Raw genomic sequence first — 21,257 nt, forward strand, 5'->3', positions numbered from 1 at the left:
TGTCTCATGATTTTGAATTTAAAATATAGAGAATTTCAAATTTTTTATTTACTCACAATAAATAGGCCAGTCCCTGGGCGCATGAAGAAACTGGACTGCTTGAAGTAATAATCTCCCAACTGAAAAAAGGATAAAAAGTTTATAAGTAATTATGAAATGAAAATATACGCCATAATAGTAATTAATGCAAAAAAGGAGAATAATACAGGTGAATAATAGTATACATAACTATAATTATTACTATAACTATTTTAGTATATAATTATTTTTGTGCAAATAAGCTGTCATATTTCTGGCCTCGGTGTCGGCGCGCTGAGCTCCTTGCCTGCCAAACATTGGGTCGCGGCTTCGAGTCCCGCCTGGGGAGGTTGCCCCTACCCAGGGCATAGTTTTTCGTGCACGTCTAACTGTTAATTTGTTGAAAACCACGATGTAAAAGGCCAATATTTGCTGCTTTCGGTGGTATGGAAATAAACATTAACTCCAATAAAAATGGGAAAGGATTTGAACTAAACTTCGGCCACCATGAATAAAATCACCCGGAGTAAAAACCTCGAGAAGTTCGCCAATTCTTTCCGCCAGAAAAACCTCAGATATTTCTTTGAGTTCAGGATAAGTAGGGAAGTAAAAAGTCCATTATTGTGTTTCGAGAAGACGTGTTCAAACCATCAACGCTATTAATGCAGATTATGAAAAATCTTCCGGCACCTTAAAGAAGCATAAAATATTTTATCAGTTTATCGTTATACCTACTTTGATATGTACGGCTCCATTCTCTAAAAACTCGCCATTGAGGAAAATTTACTTTGCGCATAATGGCTCTGCATTTAAGTTGACTACAATCCGGTAAGGGCAAGCATAGACTTGAGGTCTATTTACAATTGTTTTCAACGTAAAATTACTGTTATTATAACTTTGAGTTTCATTTTATGTAGCAATTGTAAGTTATTGTCAATGCATTTAATTGCATCAGTATCCATGCATTAGGCATGCATGACATTTAAATGTAATTCTCATTAATGATATGACGTTTTCTATAAAATTCCTGGAAAAACTTGAAGAGTCAGTTCTGTAGTAGTTAATATAATTTATTTGTTTGCCCTTCGTTTTACGCCCATGATTTTAATCAATAGCATTCAATTACATGTATGTGTTTAACGATAATAACTGACCATGGAAAATAGATAGACCATCGCAACCGGTTCATCATAGATTTAGGAAAATAATAGTTTTCATTGCCTTCCGTGGAATTCGAGGGAACCGTCGCATAGACTACATAAAAAACTTATGATGGATTAGATCAACTGAGCCAACAAAAATTATATGTAGAACAGCCTAGGATTGAAGACGATGGGCCTTGATTGCCAACGAAGGGCGTGGTTGACTCCCAATCGTTAAAATAAAGCCAAGACATCAATCCCATCCTCCATTAACTTCCTTGACTTAAGCCAATCGTAAACCAGGATCATTGAGGCATGGACTTCACTAAACCATTCCTCAAGATCCGCACCCTAGTCCCCAAACTGGGCCAGATACCCTGGTAGCACAGAAACTATCGCATCCGTCCGCAACATGCTCACGCCAGGGACAAGACGCCAGCCTTACCGCAGCGTAATGGAAGCGAGCCGCATGCCTTGAGGAACACCAGTAGGGCGTTTCGAGCCCGCATGTCGCTGAATAGAACGCCGTAGTACTCCGCGACCTTCGGGAAGAGCTTTAGCCTTCCGGCGTGGGATCAAACACCTGCGCCGCCTACCTGCAGCCAGGTATACTTACATGTAGTACGTGCCACGCCCCCATGGGGAGAATCTCGGCCACGATGCGCTAAGCACGGTCGCCAATCTAAAGAACCTCAGTCTCGTCCGACGCTGCCGAGGGCAATGATTCCGTAACACCGGTAGCCCAGGGAGACCACATTCTTGGAGAGGCACGGTTGAACTCTCTCCCGCAACCTCCGCCATAATCAATACCGTACATAATACAGTGAGTTTACTTGCTCAAAATAGCGAGACGAGGAGGAGGAAATAACCAGAAAAGATTGGCGAATTGCGGAACAAAATGATTTTGAAAAATATGCAATCACACAATTCACACAGATTATATGAGGAGATCCAATCTCGCTGCTTATGTTTTGAAAACTGAATTGGTTTAATAGGTTGATTTTATAATCAGTTGGTAAAGAATTAGCAAAAGTGCTTTCGAGAATATCACTAATACCAAACTCGATTTATATATAAAAATACCAGCGAGTAATATTTTTAACTAAAAATGACCTAATATTTCAAGAAGATTCGAAAGCAAGGAAGGTTGGATAGCTTAGTTAGAGATACGTAGCCATTCGATGGATTTGTGTGTTGGTATGGATGATGTTTTCAGAGGTTTGGAGGTTTTTTTAATATACCTACCCATTCTTGGACGATAAAAATTATTTACAGCTTTAACTATTTTTATTGATCAAATCCCAAGCGAACTCCTCAAGGCAGAATTTGTTTTTAGCTTACGGCTATAAATTTCAATGGAAATTTTATATGCATAAATGGTAATTAAATTGAAACATAATTACAGATACACAGTTTTTCAATCATCTAACTACTACTAAAAAATTGATTTCACATACGTAACAGAGGCGATTCGAGAATGAACAAATTGGTCAAAACGCTGATTTTAGAAACGTAATCCACATTAAAATGCAAAATTCTACCGAACGCTTCCTCAGAATTCAGGAGATTACTATGCTATTCAATAAATCAACAAAGTTCTGCTGGTTAACGTAGTGGTCTGCGAAGTGGGCCGTGACTTGGTTTTGAAATATATTACATGTGCTTGATTTCATACAAAAACTGCGTCAAGTTAATTTGCCGCATCAAAGGTCTAAAGGCCGTTTTACACGGCACACGGAATTGCGCAATCTGACGTACATGCGAAGGCGCAATCAAAATTTCGTCGTGTAAAGCGGTGAATTGCTAGAACAAATGCGAGAATGCGTGGATGCGAGACGGCAAAATAGCCCCTGTTCTAATTTCGTCCATGCATTCGCGCAATTCGATGCCATTTTAGAAATTAATGCAGCTCTAACCTGCGCAATCCCGTGCCCCGTGTAATACGGCCTTAACAAGTTTTGTTTCGGGTCAAGGAACACCCAAGACACCCTTATCTATAGGTGCTTTCTTGTCACATTATTCTAATTCATTTTGACGTGCATGTAACGAACAATTAAAAAAAATTCGGAGTACCAAAGAAAAAAAGGACCAACTTTGGGTTAGGAACTCCACGAAACCTCTCTCTGAAACCTTATTACAGTATGTTTTCAAAAATACATTTACTTCCTCACTGGGTAAACTCTTAAAGGGGCTGAGCACAGTCCTTGTGAAGGACCATAAGTGGCCCTTAGGGGTATGCGATGGCTGCTGAATGGAGCCATCAGGTCGTCATGGATATCCCACGGAAAGGATAAGACTGAGGCCGCAAAATGGTATGGCCCGAGGAAAAAAACAAAAAATTCACACGACGACCTCCAACGCTGAAGGTACCTGCTACCACCTGCGATCGATAAATGAGCTAAAATATTTTAACTACCTTTAATCATTTCATTCGAAAGAAGATTCTCATTACCTTTGGCATTTCCTCCATCCTTCTGAGGACCCTCAGCGCTGATAATTTTCAAATTTACTCATTTTAATCTTGAATACTGTTAGATATATGTATATATAAATACACATAGCATTTGAAGGACTCCAGAGGGGATACATATTAATAAATTCCAAGAGAGACCACAAAAAACAAAGAAACAAATTATATAAACACAAATGTAGATTCCCATTAAAAAATAGCATTTCATTTCCTAAATATAATGAGTAATACCACTTGAGCTATTTTCTTTGCACGCCACTAGTCATGCATACTTTCTCTTATTTCCGGCAAACTGTAACCGTTCAAGTATTAAATAATGCCTCAACGACTTCGACGGATAATCGGCTAGAGCTGCTGGGATAACTTTCACCTTACACTTTCGCGGCCTCTCACTCACACCTTGCGAACAATAGGACAGCTATTACTCAATCCTTATCGTCTCATTCCTCCGAGAAAAAAAGTTATAGATACACCTTCACCGTCCGAAAGCCAAGTTAAACTCCACTGCTTTAAAACACATTGTTGCCGAAAGAACATTCAGAGTGGTCAGTCGCATGGTTAGGCATATAACTATTGATATATGGATACAATTTAGGTCCTATTTTTAAAGCAAATGTGCAGCAATAAATTACCATCCATTTTACTGTCAAAGTAAATGATATATTAGCATAATTTGCGTACGTTTTTAAAGGAAGCACGGCAGTCTTCAGACATTATCATAAATTTCAAATAGATAACGGTAGAAAACTCAGCTTATATGCCGCTACCAAATAAGGCACCTCTTTAAGGCCAATAAAGTTTACATTAGTGCTCCAAGTAGCAAATTTGGGAACATAATGGCCTAGAGCAGGGTTGGAAACGGCCCGCGAGCCGCATGCGTCTCTCTCGAAATCAAATTGCGGCTCTTTCGATTACAAATTGCAGCCTACTAGTTCCATGAGCAAAAAATAATTATTATATTATTTCATTTTAAAAACTCAAAAAAATAGTCCAATCAGTATAAAACCCAATAATGTAGGATAGAGAGCGGTTAAAGCGTCTTGAAATCAATACATTGCCGGTAGTCAAATTAAATCACTACTGAAAAGTAGCCGCGCAGCTGGTTGCATAACGTTTGGATCTTCTTTCTCAATAGGTTGCCGACCCTTGGGCGAGAGGATTGAGCTCAAAAAAGATGAACGGAGAATCCTGGTTCAATTTAGCGTGAGATATCGCCAACTAAATCTAATCGAAGAGCGAGATGGCCCCCGAAAGTAACTCACCACCCATATAGCTGTGAGGTGAAAACGTTGGGACACAACCTACAATTGCCATTACAAAAGACTTTCATATGCAATTTTTTTGCCAAGGGAGCAGATTTCTAGGACACCCAAGCAGCCCTGATAGCCGATGTGGATGTCTTTTTCGGCGGACAACCATAATTTTGTAACGAGAAGTTTACCATAACAGCCGATTTTCCTAAAACGAGAAATTTTCCAAATTGCTTGGAACAATTCCAACAGCATTTCCATTGAGGGGCACACCCTCTACATCAAAGATGTGAATGGGCCACAGAGTCTACGCCTTGGCCGACTGCATATTCTAACTCTATACAAAGAGCTCTTCCTATCGCATCGAAGAAGCGATTCTACCACAAAATTACATGTAATGCTGCCATTTATACCAATCTAAAGAATTGAGAGGCATAAATTACTTACAGATAGGAAGACAGTGCCAATGCCGTTCCAAATCAAGGTATTTTCTTAATAGTGAAAGATTAGTTACGTTTCGAGAGTAACGCATTTTTGCAGGATTACCCTGAATAACCTCCCGACATACATGATTGACAAGAAAAAAAGTACCTCCGGCTCCCCTCCCTCCACCTCCTGACACTGACACCTATATAAAAGATCTTAAATTCCCATCTCTCCATAATCCCTAGAAAAAGCGACCAGCATCGGTCGGGAAACGTTGGGGCCACCCAAAGCATTGACGCGGCGACATAGCCCAAAAGTTTTTAATCATAAAGAAAAAAAGTGTTACTCGGAGTATATTCGTAAGTTCGGGCCACATTGAATGATAGGTGGCAGTAATTATTTAATAAACAATTTTTATCACATAATTTTGCGAAAAAACACCAGTTCTCTGTTGAATTTGGTAGCTCGCAAAATTTCTAATATGCCATTACCTGATTATTCTCCAGAATTCAGTACGCAATACATGCTTCAAGGGAGAAAGAAAATCGCGATAAATGAAATGACAAAATGACAGCTTATTTCTTCACCGAGTGCCAAAAAAGGCCATGCGCCAATGAAAACTTTTCAATGATATGTGCGAGTCGAGAAGCAGATAAAAAAGGGCATTTGAATAACTAACAGAAGGCATGAAATATTCATTAACGATTGCGTTGAATCATTCATTTGATTTTCGGTCGAAAAAAAATTCTACATAATAGATAATAAAAGTGTAGTTCATACGATTGTAATAGCTGTTAGATTTTTTTATTGTTCAAAGGCTATTTCCTGTGTGAACTCCATTTCCACCTCTATACGCCCTTCTCTTGAAAACTAGTTTATTTTTAAACCATGATTTCCTTTTTTTAAATAAATTGCATTTACTCATTCATTATTCATTATAAAAATTGAACAGCAATTACTGCCAAACGGTAGTTTAATGTTCACAACACGACTAAGGGAAGAGCAAATATTTTTAATTCGGTCCTCAAATAATGATTCCATTAAGAAAATTGACGTATGGAGCATACTTTTTCAACCCATTTTAATTTACGTTAAAAATGAAGAATTTCGGAGATAATTCACCATTTCCTATACTCGGGATGGACTAATATTTCGAAAGTTATGTAAAATTATCACTAAAATCTCAAACCGGAATTATAGGCTACGATATGAGTTGGGCAGGATAATTTCTAAGGTTTAGATATTTGTTTTTTTCGGCTATATTATGTAGAACAGCCGAGATTTTGACTGACAAATTGATTTACCTAACTACCCGGATGCAACCAACTCAAAAACAAGAGTCAAGAACCAAACTATATCAGTTATACGGGTACCCACAGCGGAAAAACTCTGCCAAGCTAACGAATGAGGTAGTACTGAACACCATAAAAATGAATGGTTCATCTCGGCAACGATTGGAAACAGATTTGATACCGCTTCCACCGAAGTATCAACTCCGACATCATGAATAAAAACGCAAAAAGCTTAGGACAGGAAAATGTATTAAACATTAATACATATTTTTTAGTATATAATTATGAAGACATGCTGTAGGTACTCGTGAAAAAAATGTTTGAGGGCGAAATGCATGTTAAGTTCCACTCAAGTATGCTTGGTATACGTTTCAGAGGAAACAAAAATCTGATACAAAAACCAGATGGCGATATTTAGGAGTACCTGAGGACACTGGGAGATAGCGATATTTATCGTGAATAATACAAATATTTTGTAAAAGACCACGATAATTATTATTGAAAAATGACTATACGAAGGTCTACAGAGTGAGACTTGAATCAGCCAATTTGATGCGAATAAGGAAATCCATATGGTGATAAAGGATATGAATATTTGTATAGAATATTATTCTATATTTTATAGAATAATTATAGTGTGTATACCGTAAGTTGGCGCACGGGCCAGAAAAGTACCTGAGCCGCGAGCAAAGGAGGGGAGGAAAGGACCGACCAAAAAACTGTTTGTAAACTGTATGTAAACTACGTACATCAGTAACATGACTGATGATAATTTCAGTTAATATCCAGTTATTTTTATGATTTTTAAGAATTTTTTTCATTGTATGTCATAACTTATGATAGGGGAATTTAAAAGCTTAATCAGAGAGAGGAATTGATATTAGTTAATTTTGTTAGATGTTACGCTATTGCGGCTTATTTTTTATTTCATTTTCTTTCCATTAAACGTTTTGGATGTTTGGCTTAACCAGAGGATAAAATATATGCCGCGAGAAATCACCCCTAATCCCCGACGAACCTACACCTACTGCAAAGATCTTCCATTTACCTGTACACCAATAGGTACATAAGTCTTATATATTAACCTATATTAAATTACACCAAAATTTGTTCCACAATGGACACAGAACATGGGCCGTGCGATGTTATGGAATCAAAATGCCATTATACAGAGGTCGTACGCAGTTATCCGAAACAAAATAAGACCTCAAATAGTAGAGGAAGAGAGATAATCAATTGTCATCCTTACCAGTAGCGAATACAGAAAAAAAACTCAAGGGAGGACGCAAAAGATATCTTTAGCTACCTTTACTTTTATCGTAATGATAAATAATCAAGTAACATGCAAAGTTTAAGAAAGGTTTATCTGAACTGATTATACACGTATGCTAGATAAAGGCATCATATGATACAAAAAAGTTAAAATTGTGGTTCTGCAATTTTTGATAATATGGGCGGATCCAAAAGGATAGCCCCCCATATGTATCCGCCACTGGTCCTTACGGCTTACTAAGCCAATCGTAAAGCCGATTTCCTAGGTTGAACCACCACGAATTTGCCAAATTTTAATGTAATTAATAAAATTAAATTTACTCAGGATACATCGTAATCACGGGAAACTTCTCTACACCAATCACTCAGTGACGTAACCCGAAGGTTGGTTTGGACAGGTGAGGGTAGAGTTCACCCCAAGCTTAGTCGCGTGAATTTCACACAATCAGGATTTGCTTTCCCTCGACCACCTCGCAAATTCCTGAATTTTTGTATAGGTTGTCGTAAGGTTTCATCCGAGTTACTTCAACAAGAAGAGAAAAATATGATAAAAACGACTTCGCGATAACGAGGCATGTTATCGGGACTCAACTGCATCCGTCAGCTCCTTGATTTTGAGTTTTTATCTGACGACTTAGTTTTAAGAGGACACATCGCTCCCTCTCTACCCTCTAATTTTGGCTTCTCTGGTAACGTATCACTCATTAAAAATGTATGTCAAATATTCAGAGCATGTAAAGTAGACTTTAAAGTAGAGGTATTCCATGAAACAAAGCTGAGGTTATTGAGCTAGTTAAGTTTTGTGAGAGTCGTGCCCCTTCACCTAGGTTATAGTCCTTTCAAACAAGAATATTCGATTATGTAACAAGTCGATTATGTACTCCTGAGTCAGGTTTACCAGCTACTTCTAAGAAAATTGATATTGCGCGTTTTTCAAAAATTGCCTAAGAAGATATTAATGAGCTTGTATCCTAGTTGCCGTATCTTTAAATTTTCGAGGTAAGTAGAGAAGACCCTGTTCTAAATTTGCCTTTATCTCAAATATTTAAAAAATTAATCTAAGAAAATAATAAAAGGGTACAATTTTCAAATTTCAGATTCAAGCAACCTTTCAATTTAAAATGCAGTCAAATGCTGTTCATAGTCTACTTCACATAGCCTATAAATTTCAAGACGATGAAAGAAGTTTCAAACTTCGTCCTTAAACAAATTTTCTCCAGTAATTGGCTGATAATTTCAAGTTTATGGTATAATTATTATAATCAAGTAATCCGTCAACAAAAAGGCCATTCTCTCTATCGTAATATAGCGTTAGATGACGCGTCCCCTTAAGGCAACTGTTTTACGCCCTGCGTCATTTGTAAACCACAGGCATTTCTCCCAGTTCTGCGTTGCCATCCATTAGTGCACGTGCGTACAAATTTCGACGCACTATTTTTCACGCGACAAGGTATGAGGTTGGGGATGGCACGAGGCTACTATTTCCCGCCCGGGCGACGTCAAAAACCCTATCCTTCCGAGCAAAAACCGGTCGACGGAACAAACGGAGGGAGCCGCGTTTGCCCCACATTTACAACCGGTCCCGTGCTATCCCCACGCGGTATAACCTCTTCGAAGGAACTCGGACTATCGGCCGGCAACGGCTGGACGTGGAACGCACTATAGACGATTCTGCCCACTTAGTGACGCCTTCCGAGTAAATATGTCGAAGGGGGATTCTGCGGAGAAAACCGAGATTAACCCCCTTGCGCTAAAATTAAGAGTCTACTTACCATTTAATCGCCATTTCGGTAGTGTGCATTGTCGCGGGGCGATTTTCGTCTTCGTAGTTTATTTTACTTGAAAGGAACAATTTCAACATTTCCTTACATTAAAAGTTTGGAAATATTTTTCCATATAGCGTACGTAACTTCGATACTCATGTAGTATTCTACACCTCGGAAATTTAAATCTACCTTTCGGCCATTTAAAAAATGAAAGAATGTGTCAAATTTAAGTTTAAAAAGATTTGTAAAATCGAAGATGCCTTTCTCTCTCTAAAAAACAATGTGCACCAATCAAATATTTTAACCGCGAGGATATGAGGACATTTCGCCGTTCTCATAGTTTTTCGCGAGTTCTTCTTCACTCTTTGGACCGTAGAAGTTAAACGTTTAAGTTTAAAAAATGTTTAATGATTTCTTGTTGTAGTCGAATAAACAATGAGTAAAACGTAATACTACACAACCCTATGGAGCTTCGGCAGAATTTCATACAAATACTTAAAGTTCAGAGTTCCACATTATTTGCGCCGATAGTGGCTGGTCATGAAGGTCCGCTGCCAAATCACGCAATGACGAGTGTAGCTCGTCATTATGTTTTCCTTAATTGTATTACTATTTGAGAAAGTTTAACAATGTTAAATCATCCTTAAGGTACCAAGAGAACTCATATTTCGTCAACTATATTTCGGTTTTTAAGTATACCGGGACTAGCCGCGGAGATAACTTTTACTGGAGTCACCCGCAATGCACAATCGTGCGAAAGATCCACAGAGAAAAAATCATTCGCCTTGACCGGGATCCCGGGAAATATATTTAGTCATATATATTGGAAGGAATAAAATGATTTTATACGAGTAGAGATAGCTGTTGTCATGTTTAATAATCACTTCTTATTTCACTGTTCTACGTCAATTACAAAAACAAAATATCATTTCATCACCCCATCACCATCATCATCATTCTATTAAAAAAAGAGCCACAGAAAAATTAAATAGAGGATATGAGCACGATATTCCGTAAATAAATTGAAGTGGTTGGAGTTAAAACGGCGATGTCCGAAATAAACGTAAGAAGTATGATTGGCTGATCCCGAAGATGACGGTTGTTTTCATGTTGCTAATTTGGATAAGATATTTTCATATTATGTAGGTATTCATTGAGACCAATTGGTTAAACTCTTTCCATAATATTGTAACAAAAAAGTTCGAAAATTGATTTTATTTTCAAGGCATTTGAATACTGAAAATACCATCTCTGATCGCTCCAAATCCGCTATCCTTGTAAATATATGCCACGAAATTTCATGAATTTCCCACCAAGACAAACGAATAGTAAGTAATTTATAATAAAAACGACATTATTGACAACGCTTCACGAAGCAAAATACTTTAATTTTAATTTATAAGTGATTTTAAGGGATTTTTACACAACTACCTTTGTATGAGAATGGTTATGACAATGCATTTACTAGAATCATATTCCATGGCAAAATAAAACGCGTCGCTTATGTACTACGCATCGTTATGCATGCCTGCAGTTCAATTATTATTTAGGCTGTTTTTCATAACTGTCTATTGCATGAATCCTACCGCCTTGATGAAAATTTGAATCAAAACAAAATTAATAGAATTCAGACGTAAGTTAAGTAAAATTTGATTTAATAGTTTTAGATTAATTAATGGAATGCATCATCATGAAATAAACACCAGTGAATAAAACATAATACCAATAAAACTTAATAACATTTCAGGATATAGCTCTTCATAGACAGCCATAATTGTCTCCATATATGTATAAAAGAACGATTGGTAGTAACTCGATTCGAAAACGTATCATGAAAATTCGAATACTTATAACATTTTGTAATACAAGCTTTTCATCAACTGGAGAATCAAAATTAAGTATTCGATTTGAAAATAGTCGGTTAATATGAGTCGTCAGCGCTGATTAACCCATGAAATATGGCGATATGAGCAGGTAACGTTACGCAACACTCACACTCAACTTTTCCTTCCATAAGTCACCCCCCACCCTTTCTCTTCTAAATTCGTCATGTTTCCGGCTTTACTACTCGTAATACATACCCCTCTCTATCCTCTCTCCTCTTTGACTTTCTCAACGCCCTAAACTGAAAAACTACGGCCTAATACCTCTCCACTCGGATTAGCTGCTGTACTCTATCCACTCCACCTCTAATACCGCCAGCCTCTTCTTCAATTTCATCCCATAAATCCAATCTACCACTGAGGTACAAATTGCGCCCTCCACTTTTAATGAAATTGCTATTTGCTTCTAGGCAATATTTGTACCATGTATTTCACACTAGAATAAACGTGATGAGGATATTGCTCAACAGGACTTAGATTGAATTTCATTCATACATATTTTTATCGCAAAGATATTTTCACCAACTGAAATTTTTCCTAGGTTTCATAAAATAAGATTTTTTTAGATATTTCCACTTCCTCTGTAACACTTCTTCAATTTTTTCGCACCGCACTTTGATTTTGTACATGGAGTGATAAATACTTTGGGAAAGTTCACAAGACTCGTATTAGCATATCCATGTATTACTATAGATTTACATATAATAAAATAAATTAGGCATGCGTAGGATAAAAATAAGTATATATTGTCTTCGCAACATTATGAAACTAAAATTCCAGCCATCTTCGACGCCACCTCATTACTCTCAAGGGAACTCTTCTTATATATGACCAGCGAGCTAAATGGTATTAAATTAAAAAAGTTTAACTTAAGAATAATTTGGAAATAATAATTATTTTATTCCTCAAGATAAACTAGGCATCATCAAACTAATAGGAAAAATATGTAAAAAAAGAATATAGACATTCATTGAGACAACTGTCTCATTTTCGGGTGTTGACTCATTTTCCTGATGTATTTGCTGAACCTGCGTGCATTTCATTAGTTAGCTATTAAATTCAGGTGCTATCTATACGCAAACATTTACCAATTATTATTTTTAATGATAAATATCTAGACAAAAAATGGTGAAAATTAACAAGTTAGCATTTACTCTTAAAAAGAGTAATCGCTCAATTCTATACGATAGATATTGAAGAAGCATCGACGAATTCCATTCAGATATTACTTAAATTAGTGGAAACTTAACACATACTAAACACCACTTCAATAGCCAACATTTTTACATATTTTCACAATATTACACCGTTTTTCAATCCTTCCCTCAATTGCATAAACAATTTACTTCTTCTCTTTCGGTTAAAATATAAAATACATATCAATTAATCAACGACCGGTTCAGAAAATTCAACCTATTATTGGATTTTAACTCGAAGGAGCTTAAATAGCTAATAGAGGAGTGCTATTGAGTTATTTTATCACTGCCAGATCGAATAGATTTCCAAACCAGTCACTTCTGCATCGATTACTCTTTTAAAGATCAAAAAATAAAATCGCGGACTAATTTTATCAGAAAATAAGATGATGATAAAAAAATCATTGCATCGATCATCACCAAGAACTGTAACTTTAACTGTAATTCATATCAATCACCTAAATCTAATATCCCCAGTCTATTTATAGCGTATGCAAATAATATGACAGCTTTCTGTCTTCTGGATGAACGATAAGGACTGAATGAGGAACAAAATATAGGAATAGAAATAAAAGGAAAGGTAAAATAGGCAATCAAAATCGTGAACACATACATGCAATACAATGATTTTGGAAAACTATCAAGTAAAGAATTAGCAATTTAAAAAAATATGGCGCTGCCAATTTCGAGAATTAATTCCACCGTTAGTACTTGCTCAGGGGACAACTTGGGCTGTGATTACTCTCTGATTTCCTGATGTGGAATACATTTCGACCCATGCGACCGCCAAATATGTGTCGCGAGGGTATTTGCAATTCTAATGGTTTCGAACTATGCAGATGATATTCCGCCTCCGAGATAACGCGGGAAAAAATCTTTAATCTGGAGACCACACCTGGGGGAGCGCCATTGGTGAAGCATTTTTCGAACTAAGAGCCCATTCTCTGAACGACCGTTACAAAAATAGATTCCTAAACACCCAATGAAAATGGAATACCTTGTATAGCAGTAGTGGCATCAGGTATCTGGAATCCTATTACTTATTTTACATGAAGCGGTGATAGGCTGCAAACATTACGGCTGAATTTATTTTAAATCGTTCGAATTCTGTGCTATCGCTCTACGTTAGTAGTACCCAGACATGCAAAATACTTTAATCCGTTCAAAACAGCTCAAATGCTAATTTTTCCTGAAGTATTATAAACCTAGGCCCTGACCATGATCGCTTAAGCCGGTCTCAATTTTCATTTTAAAAAAGCTGGCCTTTTAAATTCAATATAATGTGTAAATCGTTTATTTTTAGAAACTTCAACTGTTATCCTATTAATGGGAATATATTCAATATAATATTTTTATGCAATGATTGCGCGTGGTGCTAATGACCTTAGCCGTCGACGCACCGGTAATACCACACCTACTACTAGTATAATAAAGTTTTTCCCAGTTTACTTAACCTCCATTAAAGTATTTATACAACCATTAGGATTCTTAACCTATTTCCTATATACGGCTCTGTCATAGGGCATTAAGATATATGCAAACAGCTTATTCAACACGAAAATACCATTTATACAGTTATCGTCGTTTTCCTGGGGACCAATCAGTGGTCAGACGAACTATCTCTCAGCGGTCATTTGATGTGGTCTTCATTTGAGTGGTCACTCTGGCCCTTTTCGTCAACCCTTCCTCGACGCCTAGCTAAAAACCTTGGCTCTTCTCAGCAGGAGGAGGATAAAATTAACACTAATCATTATTTCCACGAATTTTATCAGAAATAGCTGGTACAGTTAAACGCATTCATAAAATAAGGAATGGAATTAGTTTTCATTCCAATTGGATACAAGGGCGGATATAAATATGGAGGACGGTTAGCGTAGCAAAATATAACAATATGCTAATATAATGAGCAAAATATAATAATATGCTACATAATGAATATGAATTCCAAAGAGTTATGTATTGTCTACGTTTCAATTTAATTTTTACCAATTCCTTAACAGAGATACTTTACTTGAGAGTGCATTCGAACAAAGTATGACGACCAGTTTTAAATTGTAGTGAACAGTCAGCCAAAAAAAAACACTTTTCTATAAAATTTGAATTAAAACCCTCCCCCTGGATCCACCAGCCGTCCAAACTGAAAGCATCCACGGCTACTGAAATTCTTCTTGAGCTCCCATAAGGCTATCTTTTCAATCTTGAGGATTTTCTACCAAACATTAGGACCAAATGTCACGTACAACCACTATAATAGCAAATATACGTGACACTCTGAATAAAAGATAGCGCACAGTTCGGGGTTTGAAATATGAGGAATAAGTCGTAACCTATGAAGACAAGCACGATACATAATATTTCAATACAATTTCATGTCAGCAAAATTTCACCTCAAATACCACTCCTGAGGCAATAAAACGATGAAACTGATATGAAAATTTTAAGACAGTGGTCACGATTGAATTTTAAACTTAGTCATACTTTACAATCATATTTTGATGGCAGTAATTTAGTGAAGATGTCGTGTATATTTTGAAAAAGGAATTGTTTAGTTATATGATCATTATTTCATAAGATAATTACTACCAAATTATTTTATAAAATCGTCAGGCGTTAAAGAACCTACACCCTAATCGATAATCGAAAGGGAACCCAGCCAAAAACAAGAAAAGAGTATGTCCATCCAAAGTCTATGTCGCATAAAGACACACAAGCGCATACATTAGAATTTATGCTTTGTGTGTGGCTAGGAAAGACATTAGCATGGCTTGGAGAATTCCTCGAATCCCCGCGCGGAACCAGGAGAGTGAAATAAAACATGACCTTCAGGAAATAACCGCAGGAGCATTGCACTCACACGTGAATAGACAAACAATCATAAATTCCCATTCTAACTCGCGCAAAACTTAAGTTTCAAACACTGGGTAGATGCTTAACCTATATATCGCAGAGCTGCCTTCGAGGATATATAAACCGAATGCAGCTGACGTACACGAAATGAAAAAAGTGCTGAGGAATGGTTCACCAGCCTCGGAAACAATGGTTCGGGTGTAAGAAATTCATAACTTTTGCTCACTAGCACAATTAAAACTTAAACAGCAACCTAGATAAACAGGTGTTCTCGCCAAGTAGAATAACTCATTGAAAAAATAAACTAATTGGTATAATTTGGTTTTAAATAAATTTGCGTTTTGAATAATAGTGAACTTCGAAAATGTTTCAAATTTCGATCAAATCGCCTCATATAAAGTGTAGTTCGCAACGATTTATGATCGAGTGGCAATGTTTACACAATTTTTCGGTGAAAAATTATTCTACAAATAGGTGTCAGATGTTTCTGTTGCTATATTCGGAGTAGGAACTCGTTTTTTGCGTGCGAAGCAAATTTTAACCATGGCCTATAACATTCAATTTCCCTGAAATGTAAGAAACAACACGAAAGATGAATAGACTTTAATTTTAACATTATTTGATTTCAGGATGGTTTATTTTCCTGCAAAAACTTTAAAGATCTGTTTAACGTTAAAGATCTTTCGAAATAAAACATTCCTTGTCCGTAAAGCATTGGCAAGTAGTAGTTTTACCAAGAAGGCAATACAGATATGATTCTCACATAGAATATTTTCAAAAATTCACTACATATCTGCGGCTATTATCCATAGATATCGGCGAGTGGGTACGAGTAAAGGGTGTGACTTTTTTCTGCAATCTGAACGATTTTGTAATCTTGTATGGGAAATCCACCGTTGAGATAGTTTGAATGAATCTGCTAATCTTTTTATTGACATTAAATTCATAACCAATAAGGATATACGGAACAAATGTGTTCGCACGAGATCTAAGGAATAAATCATACTCAAAATTCCATCGATTAATTTTATTAAAGCAAAGGAATTATCTAATATTCAATTTTTGCGTCATATCAGCCAAGCCATTAGTTTAAAAACACCATATAAAATAATGATGGCATACAATGGTGCATTATAAATACTATCAAGTTAGTAAAAGTCATCCTTTCGTCGCCTTACTCAGAAATTTCCCATGATAATTTAACTGCATCACATTCTTCAATACACCCATTGAGTAATGAGCATATATAATATTTTATTTCGAATCTCCGTACAACTAAACACGAAATTTCAAAATAAGACGAAACTTAATTCTTACCAGAGCTAAGAATGTGAGCAATAAAGAATTTTTTATGCTATCATTTCCAATAAATACCCAGATAAAAATCCCCAATTCCCTCTAACAGCAGAAAAGCTAAACCATAAACTATCGGAACAGGAGAGGAAGGCCGCAGTGTTGGGCCATGAAACAAGGTTCCCGAAAACACAGCTGAGGTCCCCGCCGCGCCGCCCGGTGACTTACGCCTTGGAACGCGGCATTATTCAGGCCAAGGTGAGAGTGGTCACGGACGAAGAAGCCCTTCGCAACGTGAAATAGGCAAGTGCAACCAGCTCACGCCCACCAAATCCTACAGACTTTTCGGTTGAGCAGACACGTGTATCGCGCTCCGCAACACAACTCGCTAGACCACTCAAGCATACCTGAAGATATTTCCAACCAGCTATAATGAGGTTCCACCTCTAATTCGTAGATACAAATAGCTGAGGGGGTTAGGCTTGGTGTGACCGTTAGATCGATGGGTCGTTCACCATCGATCCGTTCAAAATGACTGAATTACCGAATGAATCAAAGACTCATGATTCATTAAGCAAAAACAGATCGATCACCAATTATCAATCATCAATCAGTTGGACTTCCGGTTTCATCAAACAGGTCATCATGACTAAGAGAGTGATAGTTAACTCCTAGATTTGACGATTGACAGCGATATGTTTTCCTGGATATTACACAATTACTTATACCACTTATTAAGTAAGAAATAAGTGGTATAAGTAATTATGTAATATCCAGGAAAACATATAATGGAATACCACAAAGTAAATCAAGAGTTCGTGAATTTTGATTGACAGCAAGACTGTTACTAAATAGAGCGAGCTTAAATTTATTTAAGTCTTACACATTAACTTTCCTTGGTTCAAGAAAATTATATAAATAACATTGACTGCAGTTAATTAAAAGAATTATTATTAACTGCAGACAAAACATTTCTTAAATAGAACCCACCAATTAATTAAAGATTCTTCCAATAAATTAAATCATCTTTAACTACTTTTTAATTTATTTGAAGTGACAGTTACCCAGTTAATTGGGGTAATCAGTCATCAAACATTCCACTCACCAAAGTCCTTCTTTACAGTCTTAGAACTGTACAGAGTAAGTCGTCCTTTCTGATTGATGAGTCTACGATGCATTGAGACACCGAGAATCAGAATCGGGATTTTTGACTTATGATAATGTAACGTATTTTATTCACAAACTTTTTTATAATTCATTTTCCGTAGTAATAATTAAGTTGAGGCTTCAACGCTAGCCTCGGATTTTGATTACTGCGTAGCCACCTAGAGTGCTCTTGTAAATATTTAGTCTGAGGCGGGCCCAGGCTCGAATCTTGGCGGTGAAGATTTTTCAGAGGTAACCCTTTCCCTACTTGAGTGCTGTGTGAGAGTCACTTCAGTACAGCCCTCTGGATCAACAACGTGGGATGGGCCGTAAAGCCGTGGTCCTTTTGGCGCCTTTTGTTTCAGCTTGCCACTGCCGATGCCGAGTTTCTCTCCACCCATCCTCTAAGCGCAAGGGACCTAACATGTCGGTCGCCTCCCAATACCATACCACCAAAGAGAGGATTTCACGCACTCTCGGCGCTTAAATATCAAGAAGAGCTCTTGATTTACCGGCTAATCAACAAAATAATTTTTACAAGTTTTCAAATGTGTGATACCATGAAACAAGTGACGCAGTCACGCACAAGAGCGCAAATTTATATACACTAAAGGATGAAGTTCGTCATGAAAAACAATTGACTTAATCAGGATTAGAACCCGGATATCCCGATTGCTGGTCAGTCGCATTACCCAATTACACCACTAAGCCACCACTAAGATACAGAAAAAGCTAAAAGGGGGGCGCAATAGATACCTGAGTTACCTTTAATTTTATCGTAATAAAAAATAATCAAGTCACATGCAAAGTTTAAGAAGTTTTTAATTAAATTAATTATGTAAAAATATAAGAAAATGCCATATTATGATATAAAAGAGTTACAATTTTGATTCTGCTATGTTTGGCAATACGGGCGGCCCCACAAGGGGGGGCGCGCGCCCCCCATCTGTATCCGCCGCTAGAACTTCAGGAATTACTCAAGGTGGGATAATCCTTGACGATCGATTTTTCAAGATACCAGTTGCCTCTCGTCATCAGATTGAATAAATATATTTACCCACTCTTTGATGTATCTACTCCAAAGTTAACAATCCAACAATGTATGACACGACTCAATTCCACGTACACCCCTACCCATGTGACAGCGACAATTTCTCCGCCCTTGATGTCCCGCCCACACTTGCCCACCGGTTCACTCTTAGCCCCTCCCTAACCGTGTCATCACCGATTTACACTGCTCCGCAGAATGGTCTGGAAGCACATATCCATTAAAGTATTATTCTTTTGTCAAGGCAGTTTAAAAATGCAGAATTTAACGAATCACATCGGCTTGTCTCCCCCCCAAATTTTTTATGGCATTTGGATGAGGCGACAGAAAGCTGAGGTAATTTGAACCATGAGGGATGGGTAGGTATAGATGTGGAGAGAAACCTAGCGCCGTGACACTGCTAAAGCCGACCGAAGCGTCGCCATTAGCCATCTCTTAACGAAAAGCTCAAAGTAAACTACGGCTTCACGTCCCATACGACAGACGACATGTTTGCTTGAAATGTCCTCCACGCAAAATTCAAGTAGGTATAGGGCAATCTGAAAAATCTCCGCCACCTCCGGGATTTGAACATGAGCCCATGAGGTGGGATGCCATCTAGCCACCACGCCAACCCGATCTTCCCTCCCAAATCGAGCTTCCCTTCCTTATTCACCAGGCCTAATTCCTATCATTACGGAATGGAGAAAGCCAATTGGACTGGAAGGAGGAGGAACGATGAAGTGCTGAACATGGTGGGCGAAAAGAGGCAGCTTCTGCATGAGATAAGGAGACAGAGGGTATGGTTGCAGAATGTAAGGAAGTAGGCCTTATTATGAATTGAAGAGGGAAGTCCATGAAGGGAAGGAAGACTCCCAGAATACTTTTAAATACTCCATTTAACTTCCTTTAATCGGTAGAATAATTTAATAACAATAAATAGTAATCCCTTTCACTATATCTACTAATCCTATTCTCTCCCTCATCCTTGCCTGCTTTACTCAAGGCCGTTTTATACGGGGCACGTACTTGCACAATCCGATGTGTGTTCGAAGGCGTAGTCAAAATTGCGTCGCATAAAGCAGTGAATTGCTAGAGCACATGCGACAATTCGTGGACGTTAGATGACAAAATAGCCCCTGTTCTGATTTCATTCATGCATTCGCGCAATTCCACGCCATTTTAGAAATTAAGGCAGTACTAACCTGCGCAATTCCGTGCCCAATGTAAAATGATCCGTTAGTATTTGTTTTAGACGTTTCCGCACCTCACCCACCGTGTCTAGAACTTCGCCCTTTTTCGTCTTTCTTGTCCACTTCTCATTTTTACTTTTTACTCCACAATCACGTCTCGAAAGCCTCAAGTTTTGTCTCGATTTCCATACATTCATAATATAAATGAATTTAATAGACTTTACTTTTTCAGATGTTATATTTTTATAAACAACTTGATTCGAAACTAAAACCTAATTACAATTTTTTATTTGAAAATATTACTCTAAGAAAAAAGATTAGTTGATTTATTAAGACAAAATTGGAATTTTTTACGTCAGTTGGTGAATAAAAGTACCATTAAATGTAAGGGAATGAGACGTATGAAGCGTCGAATCAAGACTAACGTACTTTGGCTTCAAATTAAGTATTTATTAGATAATAACACAAACATTTATGCTATTGCAAGGTGCTTACGTTTAAGCCATGAACATACTTCATCACAGTTATTTTTTCCTGAGAATATAATACGTCAACCACACATAATAACAACCGAAAATATTCCAACGTCTTCCACTACTTCCTCTTACTACCTACCCCCTACTACTACCCCCAACAGGAATTCCCATTTGGATTTATAGGCATCAAAAAATTTTCAAATTAGTTTTCATTTGAACGCTAGGCTTCGATTGCTTGAACAATTGAGAATGGATCTCTTTAAGAGCGGCAGGGAGAACATAATATCAGAGCCACAGTATATTTCCAGGTCCGACAGAAGCGATAAATTAAGATAGATGTTTTGCCAAAGATATGGGAATTCTTTTTTCCCCCGAACCATCCAGGACTTGAATAAATATTAATCGTAATTTCTCATATCCTATTTATGTGCAAACGGCTGGTGTCTTAACAACCCCTGCCACACGCCTTTTAGGCGGCTTGCGGGGTAGTATGTAGATGTAAATATTTAACAACAAATTCCCGTAAACTTTATCGCTAAACATTATAACGTAATAAGAGT

General features: G+C 37.3%; 1 protein-coding gene across 4 annotated transcripts in view; it reads right to left on the minus strand.

Moving 5' to 3' along the window:
• Positions 1 to 21,257, minus strand: part of LOC124163368 (FMRFamide receptor) — a 682,967-nt gene that overhangs the window by 642,259 nt on the left and 19,451 nt on the right. For all 4 annotated transcript variants that reach the window (XM_046540240.1, XM_046540239.1, XM_046540241.1 and 1 more), the window contains exon 2: positions 57 to 119. The gene's annotated coding sequence lies outside the window, so the exon portion shown is untranslated. The remainder of the gene's footprint in view (positions 1 to 56; positions 120 to 21,257) is intronic.

This window comes from Ischnura elegans, chromosome 8 (genome assembly GCF_921293095.1).
Source record: "Ischnura elegans chromosome 8, ioIscEleg1.1, whole genome shotgun sequence".
Taxonomy (NCBI): Eukaryota; Metazoa; Arthropoda; class Insecta; order Odonata; family Coenagrionidae; genus Ischnura; species Ischnura elegans.